Here is a 14,739-nt window from a genome sequence, read left to right on the forward strand (position 1 = left end):
ACCTCGACGCCGCCCTGCCCCTCCCTCGTCGCAGTGACCCGAGGTGAGCACGCCCGCTCCTCCCTCTCCCCTACCTCTGCCTAGGGTTTCTTTATATTTTAGTTGCATATTAAGTTTATTTTTATTTATAGCAAGTTTATTTTAGTTGCATATTAAGTTTATTTTCATTTATAGTAAGTTTATTTTAGTTGCATATTAAGAACTAGGTACTAATTAGGTAGTAGAATATTTTTATTTATATTAAGTTTATTTTTAGTAAGAACTAGTTGAATTAATAGAACTAGTTAGTAAGAACTTGTTTATATTTTTTAGTTAAAGCAATTTTTCCCGCCTCGACATTGATGATGCCTATCTCGCATCCTCGTCGTCGAGTCGGCGGAGGACGACACCTGCTTGACCAGATTGGCCATGTCCGGGACTGGGCTCCGCCGTGGTGGTACTGGGAGGCGCTACCTACTGGGGGCGCAGGTTGGTGAGGAGCCGGCCTGTCGTTGACCCGAACCTTCTTTGGTGGCGGTCACGTGGGCCAGTGACGATCGAGAGGCTCGAGGACTCCGCGGAGGTGGTGCGTCACCGTGTCAGTGAGGAGGACGCGCACGTCCGTCGCTACTTGTTTGCGTTGGAGCACAGGCCGTTCTCCAATACCTGGCAGGTTCTCCGGGGATCTCACTGGAGCTATGATCCCGTGATGGTTCCTTCTCTGTGGGTGTCCACCGCCCGCGTCGATACCCGTCGTGTGCTAGGGTTTCGGTTGTATTAGTGATGTTATATGTATGACACTATTCGTGATGTATTAGTGATAATATTCGACGATGTACGGACGTATGAGATGATTTACTTTTGCTTATTGAATGCATGCTAATTTGAGTCCTATAAGATATTTTGAAATGTATATCTTGTGTTGCTCAATATCCAAGTGGCCCGTCATGTTTGCAGGTTACACCTCTGAGTGGCCTATGTTTTGCCGGAGTGTTGATTCATTTCCGTTCCGGCAAATTTCAGGCGCTCGATATGTCCTATTTTAGCAATGGTCATACCGGATTTTTCCGTGAATTTTGGCATGACTTGTGCCAGAATATGTAGGAAATATTGAGTGCCCCGGATTTGTGTGTTGAGTATCTTGGTAGTCGTCTTCGATCGATTTTCAATTAATGTTTTAACTAGGAACATAGGAAATGTCTGACGACAAAAAGGATTTCGGTATTTGCAAATACTGCAAAGACGAGCGCGGCCTGTGCGATGGAATCTTCCTAGATGATGATAGGCGCTTCAGCATCAAGCCGGACGAGAACTTCGAAGTGGATACAGTAAGTCACAGTGACAAGTCTTTTTTCGTAATTAAGCATGACATCTGCTTCATTTGCTTCCACTTATATATTTTTTTACTATTCTACCAGCGTATCCCCTGCCATGCAAGAGTTTTTTTATTGGATAAGATAGGTTTCAGTCATAGTATGGAGGAAAAGAAAGTTTACTTGAAGACCGAGCATGGTTATATTTTCCATGCAAAAATGTACAATTCAGACGACTACACCTATTTTGGATGCAAAACATGGCGATCACTATGAAAGACTTATGCATTTGAGCCTGATATGGTTTCACCTTTGATATTCGTCCAGAAGATGATATTCAAGGTAATACCGACATCTGGGTCGATGTGCAGACGCCTCCAGTTATACCATTATGTAAGTTTCTCAACCATATTTATGTCTTTGATTGATATTGTTTATTCAAAAATAGTTGACAACTAATTTGTATTGTCAGCTTATTTCGGTGCAAGCAAACATGTCTAGCGCTTGGTAGACAGGACCATATACTGTCCTGGGGCTGAACTCAACTGCGAGGAGCTCAGTCATTATGTTTCATGGCTTGAGGATCTTGATACTGTCAAGACAAATTTTCTTCCTGCATTTAGAAATGTTAGTACAGAAAATGTGCGACCAATAGTGTTCGTAATGAACTACGGTCACATCTATTTAGGAAGGATGGTAAGATTTTTACTATTTGTCATCAGTGCATCTTTTCCATACATTATTTTTGAAACTAAACTTCATTGCTAAGTATGTTAACATACGATGTTCTTCAACAGGGACTCTCGATGAATGTTGTGCCTTATGGGATCGAGACTAAAGGTACCATGAGTATTATCAGCTTACGGCCAAGATATCCTACAGATTACTTTAGTGCATTCAAGATTAGCGACGGCTGCTTAATTGTGCAAGACTGGACCAAATATGTGATGGGGGAGCGCCGAGAAGTACTAGGGGGCAGCAAACAGATGTGCTACCCACGATTAGGAGACAGGTTCATCTGCATGCTCCAGCTTGATCAAGGAGGAGAGCTATACATGTTTTATGTTATTTTACCTAAGAGAGAGCAGCAGGAGTGATTAGCTAGCTAGAAATGAGTTTCAGGATGATGATGTGCTACACTATATTACTATGATGATAAAATAGCTAGTGTTGGTGGTAATGACTATGATGATTATTATTAGCTAGTGTTAGTGCTGATTAAATAAATACTGTTTTTTTAGACAGAAATAAATACTGTTGGTGGTAATGACTATGAGGATGATTAAATAGCTTGTGCTGGCGGATTAGATTCAAGTGGAGGCAACATGTGGTGCACATCGAAAGTACTACTAGTCCAAACTAGATCAAGTTTGGATTAGTAGTATACTTTTGACATGCACCACATATTGCCACCACTTGAATCTAATCCACCTTCATTTGACACACTATTATGGACATAATGATGTAAACCTCATAACTGGTATTGTATCAATATTTGTACGATGGCGCATAAATACACTAGAAATGAAAAAATAAAAAAAAGTACTAGCAGCGATGGACAGAAAACACGCTGCAAGTAGTTACCTTAGCAGCAGCGTGGTACCGAACAAACGCTGCAGCTATTCGTCCTAGCAGTAGCGTGGGCATGCACGCGCTGCTGCTAAGCAATAGCTGTAGCGCCTTATTAGTAGTGCGCCCTCCCGCGCTACTAGTGAGCACAAAACCCGCGCTGCTGCTATGGTTTTCCCTAGTAGTGTAAACGTGCACTGTGCAAAATTTGAACGAAGCGGGGAAAGTCGCAGTAACCGCCCGAAACCAAAATCTGCAAGATGGAAATCACTACTGCTTATCCCTGCCACGCAAAGCCTATCTGCTGGATTTCTATAGGTTTCGATAGGGGTAGGTTTGTAATTTCACCCAAATGTGACGTAACCGCCTCTCACCCGGATTCATACACGGTGAGCGCCAAAACACAGTGTGCCCTCGGCCCAAATCGACTCCCTCCCCGATTCATATTCTTACACGGTGGGCGCCAAAAACAAACTCTCGTCGGCAAATATTCGGTGTATGCGAGATTACCGTCCTATCCCCAACCGACTAATGTGGTGTGATGTAGTAGAAATTTGAAATGGGGGCTAAGTTTGTAAATTTCCTTGCATTTGAGACAAGCGCACCTTAAATACATGGTTCCCCCTTCCTCTCCACCTCCCTTTTCCCCATTCGTACTCCGTGGGCGCCAAAACACCCTCTCCACCCCACCCTCCTCCGTCTGCCGCCGTCCGCCACCCCATCCACCACCGCCGTCCTCCACCATGCCGGAGCTGATACCCCGACGCCGCCGTCCATTACAAGAGGTCGACCTCTCTCATCCATGCTTTCGGACCGGGATCCTTGCATCCCGTCCTCTCGCTTCATCCCCGCTGTCGTCCTCCTTGCCGGCGCCGCTCCTACGGCCGTCTCGTCCACCGCGCCCCGCCGCCACCGTCTACCCTCCTAGATCTGCTTCCACGCCGCCGACAGCCATCGCTATTGCAGCACCGTCAAATTCTCAGCAGGTGCGTATACGGCGCCGCACCAGAGGCGGTACTCTTTTGTATCTGCTCAACTTATTTATCGCAGCAAGAAAATAGATCGCCACTGCTTTACTCTGATTTCTTGTCTTGGTTGCGAAGTTGCCTTTGTCCGGTTTGCACCTTCAGATCCGCCATGGCACGCTCAACACTATACTCCCAATTCTTATAGTTTTCCCCTTTTATATTCCACACTAGTTAAATCATAGTAGACTAAATTTCAAAATTGGGTCAGTCGATTTTTCAAAGCTCGCCGGAGTTCGCCGGTGCGATCCAAGGGGCTCGGGTGGTTGTGGGCCTCACCGAACGACGAAAACTCGAAGCGGGTGGGGGGTGGGGGTGGCGGAGGAACACAGGCAGTGGGGGCCGGTGGTCCGGCCGGCGGCCCATGCGGTGTTCTGTATGCGAAGAATCAGAGACGAGGAAGAAGAAGGGTTAGGAGACATAGGATCTTCATCCAACCGCCTGAAATGGTCGAGAGACAGCTGGGAGTTGCATTCTTAATGCGCTCTGGTTCATCATGTGTGGGCACTGCGCAACCAACATTTTATTATCCAAAATCTACTTTCTCTTCTTTACCATGTTCCTCTTCCGTTCTTCTTTAATATGTACTCTCTCCGTTCCTAAATACAAGTCTTTGTATAGATTCCACCATGGACTACATATGGAGCAAAATGAGTGAATCTACACTCTCAAATGTATCTGGATACATCTGTATGTGATCCATAGTGGAAATCTCTACCAAGACTTATATTTTGGAATGGAGGGAGTATGCTAGTAGTACATTATGTTCCTTGAACTGAAGATGAGTAGGGACATTTGCAGTGTAGAGGTCTATATGGTCGGTTGTGATGGACACTTTGAGCCTCTTTGATTCGTAGGATCTTGTAAACATAGGAATAGGAATTGTAGTGGCCTGCCCACTTGAATCCTATAAGAATAGCAAGGAAATGCGCGGAGCTGTGTCGCCTTTGAGAGTTATACTGATATTAACAGTACCGCACCTTCACTTGAAGAGAGCTGGTATCTGAAGCCTTTCTAGCTGTACCGGCAATACTAACACATATATTCCAGCAAGTTCCACTTTGCTGATTTTACTCTGATGCTTAAGGTTTTCCCGTTATATCTACACTATGATCTGTGTAGCTGCTTTGTGTCGCACTAGCAACAGTCCACTCTTGAAGCTAAACACTGCGATGACTTACAAAATTGTCACCAAGGCATTGAGTGCCATTCTGGATGCAATGAAACTCATACGCTCCCCACCTGTTGACTCCTGTTCAGAATATGATCCTAATGACTATTCTAACCACGAGGAGTTAAAGGCAGAAGGCCTATCCTGTTCACCCATCAAGGTGCCTGTTCTAATTTGGCAATGTTTTATCGATTGCGGGTATCTTGCATATGTTGTCTTGCATTTCTTCTACTTTGTTGCACTGCCATCTGCTTAGTTTACTCATCATACCATGTTTTTACACTCAAATGTTGTTCGTGTGCATCAGACATCAGAAAGGAAGAGGGTGATTGCTGAACCTGAAGGAGCACCAGCAAAATCCTTGAAAACGTGGTGGTGCCGGAGAAATCAGACAGCACCCCACTTATATTGGCTGTACAACCAGTGACACAAAAAGTAGTACCGACTCCAGCAGACTGTACCCATACTTCACTGGCAACACCACTAGCCCCACCACATAGGACCTACACTCTGGCAAAAGGTATACCGATTTCATTTGCCATAGCACCAGCTGTACAACAGAAAAATCCCACTCCAGCAAAAAGTACAGCAAGTCCACCGGCCGAAGACCTATCCCAACTGCAGAGATGGCCAATTCCTGCAGATTGGAACCCCATTCCATTTATTCCCAGTTTAAAAGACAATGCTTTCAATGTTGTTAGGGACTACGTGCATATATTCCCATCATGGGAAGATTATTGTGAAGACAAACACCATTTTCACATCTTCCTGTCCAACTTACGTGTAAGTGCTATTATTCATGGTTATTATTTTCCTGTTTTCTGCTGATTGAACACATCAATGATTTACATTACATTGTTGTAACTAGGCGAGGGTAAATCTGGATAGTCATGACAAGCAAAGCTTGCTTGTGCTTTTCAAGGAAGCATTGCAGTAGTATCGGTGTCACCTGAGGAAATCACACTTTGGTGGCAAATCTATAAACGAATTTCCGGTGAAGTCTCCTGTGCTAAATTTAGAAGACATTGAATGGAAAAACCTTGTTATGCACTGGTCTCGTTCCCAGGATGAGGTACTGTCTATGAAATCACATGACAATTTGAACTTCTAATTTTCCGCATGTGCCTTACGGATCTTGTTTGCAGGAAATCTGCTCGAAGAAGAATTCTGGTTTGAAAAGAATAACATGATATCGCAAATATGCTTCCCCTTGCTTTGCTCTTGTTAGCACCTGTTGTCCTGTATCACTGTACTTGCATACATACCTGGTTCATTATGTGATAGCAGTATGCATGATAGCTTGCTTATCAATTGTTCGCTCCAAATTATTGGATCTGTATGAATGGTTACATTAGTGTAGAATATATCCAATGCCAATGTTTTTTTAGCTCTGCATTGTTCTTGTAAGTACATGTTGTCCTTTATCAGTGTACTTATAATGATAGGTAGTTGTCCATGTACCATCACTCTGTAGCTTATTTTCCTTTGCCCTCCATTTTCTACCCATCAGATCTATATTTACTCTTACCATAAGGTTGGTACCGAAGAAGTTTAGATGTGCATTTCTCTTAGCTGTACCTTTTGCCTGTATCGCTGCACTTACATTTATAGCTACTTGGTTATGTAGCATCACTCTTCATCTTATCTTAAATATTCTCCATTTTTCGTATATTATCACATCTATATTTACTCTTAACAAAATGTAGAATAAAGGCAATGCTTATAAAGAAGATTCTATGGTAAACTTCTTGAATTGCCCCCCCCCCCATCAGCATGGACAAGGCCTTTATAGAGCCTGTCTTCACCAATAATGTAAGTTTGTCCATCTCAAGCCTTCAAACTTTGTTGTATATATTTGGTTAGGCATGACTGCAACAACTATTTATTTTTGGTGTTTGCATCAAATTCCATGTTTACAGCTTATTATGTAGTTCATAAACAAAAGTTTATCCTTTCTCAATTTAAGTTTTCAGTTGTACAACCAAGTTCCTTATTCATACCATGTAAATTAAATTATACAGAGCAAGTGATCTTCTTTTGCACTGCATGTATGCTTCTGTTCTTCATCCGTAATCCAGTGTGGTGGTGAACCTACCCACTACAGCACAATGTCATATTCTGCAATGTCTTAACTATGAACAATGTCATATCATTCTACTACTCCCTCCGTCCGAAAATACTTGTCATTGAAATGGATGTATCTAGATGTATTTTAGTTCTAGACACATCCATTTTGATGACAAGTAATTCCGGACGGAGGGAGTATTATTTAAACCGTCTCTTTATTTTCCAATCTGAAATGGGATAAATTGATAGCACACTAACCATTGATACTTATGAGTTCTTGATCTGTAATCCAGTGGTGTCGTGACGCTGCCAACTCCTTCACAATGTCATTTCCTGCCATGTCTTGAACTGAACAATACCATATTGTGTTAATGCAATTTTAAACTGTGTCACTTTATTCGTCAGTAAGAAATTTGATGAATTGTCAGCACTGATTCTTTTATGTGCAAAACCTGTCATTTGTCTTCCTGTTTATCTTTCAGAGTGAGGAAGATTTAAGTGTTGAACAAGCGCAGTCTCATCATCTTGCTTAGCTGCTTGCGCTGCAGCTCCCCAGCAGGGCTAACCTTTCTTGAACTCTATTGAAGTGCTGTCAGTTTTGTATATTATTTTGTCGGCGTGTTTATTTGCACAGGTGATGATCTTTGATGCCCAGTGTATGTAATCTGTTGTCTGCTTGTGCTTTATTATCATAGTGGCGAACTTTGATGCCCAGTAGATTAAATATGCTGTAATTTCTTTATTGTATAGTCTAGGTTTTTTCTTATTCACGATGTTGATGTTATTTTACTGTACATATATCATGTCTTCGCAGTAAACCAGCCAAACCATAAAATTACGGTACGTAATCGGGCCGTCATGCAATCACGATGTAGGTTGGACCTAAAACGTGCCGAACAGCTAACGGGCCGGTAGCAGCCCGAAATGAACCCCGGCCCATGATTGTGCGAATCAAATCATGGGCTTTTAACAAGCCAAAATTGTCTCGGTCCTTGTTTGGCCCAATCAGATATCGGCTGCGAGCAGGCCGGATGCAAACCGGGCCGTAGTTAGGCCCAACTATATGACGGGCATTTAATAGGCCGAAATTAATATAGGGCAAAAATGTTAAATGGGTCCTTAAGAGGCCAAAACTAATGTCAGGCCGAATTACTAAGTGGGCCTCTAGCAAGTGGGCCCAAAAGCATAGTGTCTAGTTGACGGACCGAATCTGACATGGGCCATAATTGAGCCCATAGCCTATTAAAGGGCCGTACCTGATCTGGGCCGTAATTTGGCCCAGAACATGGTAGGCTTTTACCGGGCCGGATCTCCCATGGGCCACTATTAGGCCCCGAAAGTGGCAGGCCATTAATGGACCGGATCAAATATGGGTTGGCATTTGGCCCAAAACATGGCAGCCAGTTAATGGGTCGGCCTACTAGCGTCCTCAAATTATTGTGGGCCTACAGCTGGGCCGACCCATTAATGTCGGCGAAATCTCGTGGGCCTTTAGCCGGGCCGACCCATTATGATCCGCAAGAATCTTGTGGGCCTTTACCTAGACCGGCCCATTATGGCACACAAAAATCTTGTGGGTCTTTACCTGGGCCGGCCCATTATGGCCCGCAAAATCTTGTGGGCTATTAGCTGGGCCAGCCCATTATGGTCCGCAAAATCTCGTGGGACTTTAGCTGGGCCGGCCCATTATGGTCCGCAAAATCTTTGGGGCCTTTAGTTGGGCCGACCCATTTAAACTTGATCGGCCGGTCCACGTGTCAACATATCATAGGCGCGTCTCGCCCTTTCGATGAGTGACACCTGTGCCAGCACGGACCTGACACGTGTCTCCTCCAGCCAATGATGATTTTACACGTGGAAAATCCCCATTGGTCGGCGCTGTTAACGGGTTATCGAATCCAAAACCCGACCTGATAGCTTAACGGTGTTCCGTTACGGTGGATGCCACGTGTCGGTCACCCTTGACGAAAGCACTTCTGTGACGCGCGATTTATCATCATGGAAGTGGACACTTCCGTGATGATAATTTTGGTAATGTCATGGAACACTTCTACGACAGCACAGGTATGGCTATCTTGATTCTGTCATAAATTTGTCATGGATGTACATGCATGAGAAAAAACGCGATTTACTGTGACAAACACGCATCATCACGGAAGTGTATTTTTTTGTAGTGAACATTGGTATCCATAAAATATTTAACACAATCAAACTTAGGTGTCATACCTGACTCCTTACCATCATTGGAACCCCAATCTTCAGAGTTGCGTTTAATTCTTTCCAATAAGTCCCATTTGAATTCAATAGTCTGCGCCCGTCTCAGAGGAACATCATACCTTGATGGGTACGGTAGTTGAGAGGGTTATATCCATGAAAAGCGGATTGAACGAAGCCTTTATGGGCCTGCTAAGAGGATTTGAGATACATAATGTAATAGTTTCAATTGTGCTATAAACGCAAAATGCGCCTGTGTACAGATAGTAGCCCCTGAGACTCTAGTTGGCGTCCAAAGGGAGGCGATCAGAGGATCAAAAAAGATATGCGCAGGAAATAATCTGACTAACTAGAACACATGCTGTTACATCCCTAGCGACTGCCCAAGCTACAGGGGTTGCCAATCTGAAGCAGAAACGTGATGTGGCGGATGGTGACATCACGCTTATTAAGAGGCGGCTCGACGAGGCGCAAGGCATGTCTTTGGGGCACTCAGTATATGCAAGTATTATAATATGAGCATGACGCTGAGAATTGTATACTGAGATATGCATAACTATAGACAGTGCCGCCGCAGTTGAGACCCTTCGGGCTGAGCTTGCGCGGGCCAAGGAGCAAGCCAGGATGACTAATGCGGCTGCCAAAAAGGTAGATGTTGAATTAAAGGCCGAACAGGCTGCTCGGTGCCAGTGCGAGGAGAGAATATCTACTATGGCCCTTGAGCTAAAGGATGCCACTAGCCGATGCAAATTTCTTGAGAAAGATACTAAAACCAAAGCGGCTGATCTTGACAAGGTCTTACAAGAGGTGAGAGAAGCACGGTCCGAGTCTAGAGCGGCTCGGCAAGAGATCCGAAAAGCTGGGGAGATCACGGCTGGTAAACCCTTCTTATTACGAACTAAATTCTGTGATCCGAAGTATGCCCCTCTTAATCAAATGTGGAGTTCTCCAGACGCATTTTTGGACTTGCCGAAGAGAGTCTCTGATCCGACGCAGTTTTTCCAAGCGCAAGAAGGACATGCAACGGAAAGACTTTTCTGGTCGCAATTCAGCATGCCAAAGCGTCCGCTATTGCTGAATGAACTGATGGACCAGTGGGCCGACATCCACAAGATATCCGGATCTACCATGAAGGACGTCGTGGTCCGGCTGTGGCTGACTAAGCCAATTTCGAATAGTTATTTCAGTTTGGTGAAGTGACTTGTTAATGTGGCGTCGCGTATCGATGATGTTAAGTGGTCAACGTGCATAGAAGGTGCACAGATGGCCTTTGCCCGTGTCAAGATGTACTGGGTGAAGATGAAGGCAACTGATATTGCAGCAAAAAGTCCACCCAAGGGCAAGGACCATCACACACCAGAGCATTATTTTGAGGATGTCTTAGAGGGTGCCCGCTTGATAGAGGGTCAGTGCTCGAAAGATATTATGTTCGAGCGAAATGTATCGAAATTGTAAAAATAATGTTTATGATATATTAGGGCTATGTTTTTTATACTTTTGCCCAAAAAGTTTTTGGTGCCTCCTGTGCGGCCGTTTTTTGTATAATCTGAAAGTTTACCAGTCGTCGGCTTCGGCCCCCTCGCGTATAACGCGGGGTGTTCGGAAAAGCACTTGATTACTCTTGACCCAATGTCTTGGTCCATTAAGGAGGTGTCAATGCGGCGAACCAGGCAATCAGACTATAGGGCTTTAACACTCTCACTTAGCCGTAGGAGTTTGATGATGGTTCTATGATATAGCCCCTGGTATGTACGCGGTTATCCAAATACGACACATTTTCATACGTGACCAGAAGAACGGTCCTTCATGTAATACGGAAGGAATCGCGAAGATTCAGGTGAGTCATCGAGTGGTTGACCAGCTCTCGCCGCATCATGACAGTAAGTTTTCGGCTTTCTCTACTGAGGTGCTCATCCGAACGAACCAGGACACAATCACAGTAGTTCTCCCATTACTACCCTAGCCGATAGAGCGGAACATAAGGTAGTAAGCACAGGAGTCGGGCAACCCAACTATTAAACAAAGATATGATTCGGAGCTGATGCATATAAGGCCAAACTCATGACGCCGAAGTGTGCTATAAAGTTGTTCGGACTTGTCGGCAACTCATATGTTGCCATATCGAGCCCCTGGCAATATATGCCGAGGTGTGTACATATAACACTAATACCAAGGCTATTTGACATGCCAGGGGTTGAAAGCTAAGAAAAAGGGCACTTTACAGGTTTGAAATAAAGAGCGCGGTCTACAAAAAACATTTGGACCTCCTGTCGCACGTCTGCGCAGCCTTGCCTTAGTTAAAGGACTTCTCAACAAATATAGTCACCTGTGGTAAAAGATAAAAAATGGTTAGAAAAAGAATGAAGACTATGAGAGTGTGGATAGTGTTATAGGTCTGTCCGCATTGTGCCTCTGCCGGTGACCGGCGTATTTAAATTGTATAATTATGTGCGCAGGACAGACTTCGCGGCTATATGGGGCAGACGGCGGAGGCCGGACTGCTAATCCAGCTCTGAGATTGATTGGTCCTGTCTAATGGAGACCAGCGGCTTGATGGCTGATGAAATGTGCGGCTTGATAAGGCTGCTTTGTACTTCGGCCAGAATAGCCATAGTATGCTCCTCTGCACGGATGGTGCCGCATGGACTGGGCATCATAGGGACTTTCGTGAGATGAAACTCATCGATAATTGGATTAAGGGCTTATTCCATCTGTGCCCCCAATTCCTTAGTTGTGCTCAGTTTTCCCCATGCTTCAAACTTTTGCTCACTTTTCCCCATTCCCTTAGTTGAAACTCTCACAAATGTTCATAACAGACGTTTGCCGTCTTGGCCGTTAACTGACGTGTGGGGCCACATTGGACTCTGTTGACTGTGGCTGCGGCCTCGCTGTTTGGGCCGTGTTTGTGTTCATAGGACGGGCCCGTTAGTTTGTTGGTAATAAATTAAAAAGGGCGCCCAATTAAAAAAGCCTGTTATGGATGGATGCAGCCTGCTATGCATGCCCAACTTTGGCATCGATGTGGCCTGCTATGCATGCGAACACCGCCACGCACGCATCTAGTGACCTAGACCTAATCACATGCATGCACGCCGACACGCACGCATTGATCCGTGCCGCACGGTTGCCGGTGGATTCAGTCACTCTGCAGCGTCGTTTCACGCGTCGCAGGCATATGTGCCGGTGGCAGAAGGGGCAGGATGCACGCACGGCCGCGTCCATATGTCGAGGCATCAGTTCACGCCGCAGGCTACACGCACGCTCGTGAATGGGAGGCAGGCAGCCGCCAACGTAGAGCATGCAGAAGAGGGAGGCAGGCAGCCGCTAACGCAGAGCACGCAGAAGGAGGAGGCAGGCAGCCGCCAACGCAGAGCACGCAAAGCACGCTCGCATCGATTCACGTTCACAAATTGATGATCGCATCGGTTCACACACGCATTGATTCACGATCTACGTCGGTTGCGCGTGTACCCACTGCGTCTCCCCCAGCTATTTAAACTGCCTTCATTGCCTCTTCTTCTACAGATCCATCTGCGCCTCCAAGTTCTCTTCTTCCCCCAAAAGCCAAAGCCATTCCACTCAGCGAAGCGAGCAAGATGGAGTACAACGGGCCGACGTTCCAAGCGCCGCCCACCGTGCCGGAACGGCGGTACCCCGCCAACGTCGTCGTCGAGGAATCTCTCCGCGTGTGGGCGTTCTCCCGCTGGAGGGGAGCACTGAGCTTGCACGGGGGTTCCTCCATGCGGGCTTCCACCACCTCCGGCGGGCTCGCCGCCCATGTTCAACCTCGTGGAGCAGCGTCCCCACGTCAACGCTCCAGTGGTAGGGCTCGTCGTCCACTTCACCAACAGGTTCGATGCCTACTACCTGCTCGGCAAGGTGTATTGGTGTGGGTGCGAGTTCATCGCATTCACGACCTATAACATCTTCACCGACTTCGAGAGCATCTTCCCCGCTCACAACCGCATGCACAGCCTCCCGTACTACGTCGGTGACAACGGCCTTGAGGAGGAGGAGTACTGAAGCCGGCGGCGAAGAAGACAGTGCAGCCGGCGGTTAAGGTGAAGACGACGGTGAAGACATGGCGGTGTTGCCCTAGCTACCCTATCTATCTACTATGTAGTGTGAGTTTGGTGTGTGTGTTGCCCGAGCTAGCTACCCTATCTATGTAAGGTTAATTATTAGGAATTATCTATCGGTGTCTATGTAAGAACTTATGTTGCCCTAGCAACCCTATCTAAGTTAAGTTACGTGTGTTATATTAATGCTTTGTTATGTTTGTATTTTGTTTGTCCCAAGTTTAGACATGGCAAATTGGCATGGGAAAAATTAACCAAACAAACTAAAAATGATGTGTTTATAGATGCCTTCTAAAAATAAGAACATATTTTACATTTGTACATGGCTTTGGTTTGAGAGCTCTGTATTTTTTAGGTTTGGTTTTCAGAGAATATTTGTACATGGCTCCCTTCAAAGAATACTTTGGTTTTCAGAAATATTAAAGTATCAAATACTTTGAGATATTTTGCTTTAGTCAAAAGTGTAGTTTTAACTACACTATGTTTGAAGTATATAAAAAAGAGGGTTAGACCTCTTTTTCTAATCATGAAGTATTGGTTCGCTAGGCATAATAAAAATGAAGGGACCCATAAAGGAAAGCTAAAAAATTCCTTAATAAGATAGAAGAGATTGGGCAATCAAATTAATGAAAAAAGCAATTAGAAACAAAAAAGAACAACGCAATCCTTCCTAAACAAAAAAAAGAAACATCGCTTGTTTCTAGGCTTTCTCTTTGGGCCCGCGAACTAGTTTTTTTAGCAGAACTGACGAACTCGAGGACAAAAGTTTGGCAAGTGCGAGAGAGAAGAGATGAACTTGATGTATATCCCTTGTGCTGCTCAAGTACTACTTACTGTCATCTGACGAGCTAGGGTATGATCCAACACTCGAAGTTATTAGCTAACAAAGTAATTCTATCACTGAACTGGTAGTTGTTTTCTGCCGTAACTTAAAGTGTCGAAACTTAACAGTAAACTGAATACATTTAGAGATCGACAGTTGCACTAAACAAAGTTGCATTTGAGATAAATAGACTTGGATTGCTAAACAGTGGCAACAACAGTAGACAAACATCTCTAACAAGAGATGGCCATCATGTAAAAAATTCCTAGAGCAAGTATTCCTAAAGCTATCAGATTTGTTTGCTTCTTCAACTCAATAAGCTCCTTGAAGTTCTTGTTCATCTTCTTCAATTCCGTCTTCAGTTCGACATCTACCGGACGCGCTGCTGCTGCCGGAGCGGCACTGTCATGGGGCAGATTGGACTCGCGGATTGCATTCCCCCTCGAATCCAGCAAGCCCGACCCTTGAAGCCTCTGGATGTAATCATCCATCCACTCGA

The sequence above is a fragment of the Triticum aestivum genome, chromosome 5B (assembly GCF_018294505.1).
Source record: "Triticum aestivum cultivar Chinese Spring chromosome 5B, IWGSC CS RefSeq v2.1, whole genome shotgun sequence".
NCBI classification, from domain to species: domain Eukaryota; kingdom Viridiplantae; phylum Streptophyta; class Magnoliopsida; order Poales; family Poaceae; genus Triticum; species Triticum aestivum.